A 769-nucleotide genomic window follows, 5' to 3' on the forward strand; every position below is an offset into this window, starting at 1 on the left:
ACAGCCGATCAATGATTCTCTCTCATCACTGATGTTTCTCTCTCTCTCTCTCTCCCCCTCTCCCTTCCTCTCTGAAATCAATAAAAATATATTTAAAGTAATAAAAAATAAAAAGAAATATGTTAAGAAAAAAAAGTCACTTTCACCTCCATGACCAAGAACCAGAAATCCACATTTAAGAAAGTTTGTTCTGGGATTTCTTATTTCTGGTCCTGCATATAAGAAGCTTGAAAGTTGCCACTCTGTCCTAACAAGAAGTAAAAACTCAACAAACTGAAACATCAACAATATTCTTAGATCCAAAAGAGAAATGTCACAGGGCAAACCAGTGCCCACCCACCACCCCCAAACTGTAGAGACAAACAGGTGAATAGAGTCACAACTTAAAGGAGCAGAAATCTCTGTGGGAACCAGTGGCAGGTAGGGAAACCTGAACTGTAATTAAGGAATTGCTGGAGGCTCAGTGTGGACAATTGAAAGTTAAAACTCCAAGGGAACCCAGTCATCAGGAGGAAGGAGGGGGTCACACTTGTGAGTTTTACTTCCTGGATTTCTGCCAACTTCTTAGAGAATATTGGAGAAAAATTCCCTCATGCTTCCAGCAGGGGGAGGGAGAAAGGAATCATCTACACTAATAAAAGAGAAACATGGTAATTGGCGTACGACGCTACCCTTCCCATTGGCTAATCAGCATATCCTTATGCAAATTAACTGTCAGCCAAGATGGCGGCCGGCAGCCAGGCAGCTGGAAGCGAGCATGAGGCTTGCT

This window comes from Myotis brandtii, unplaced genomic scaffold, assembly GCF_000412655.1.
Source record: "Myotis brandtii unplaced genomic scaffold, ASM41265v1 scaffold268, whole genome shotgun sequence".
Taxonomy (NCBI): Eukaryota; Metazoa; Chordata; class Mammalia; order Chiroptera; family Vespertilionidae; genus Myotis; species Myotis brandtii.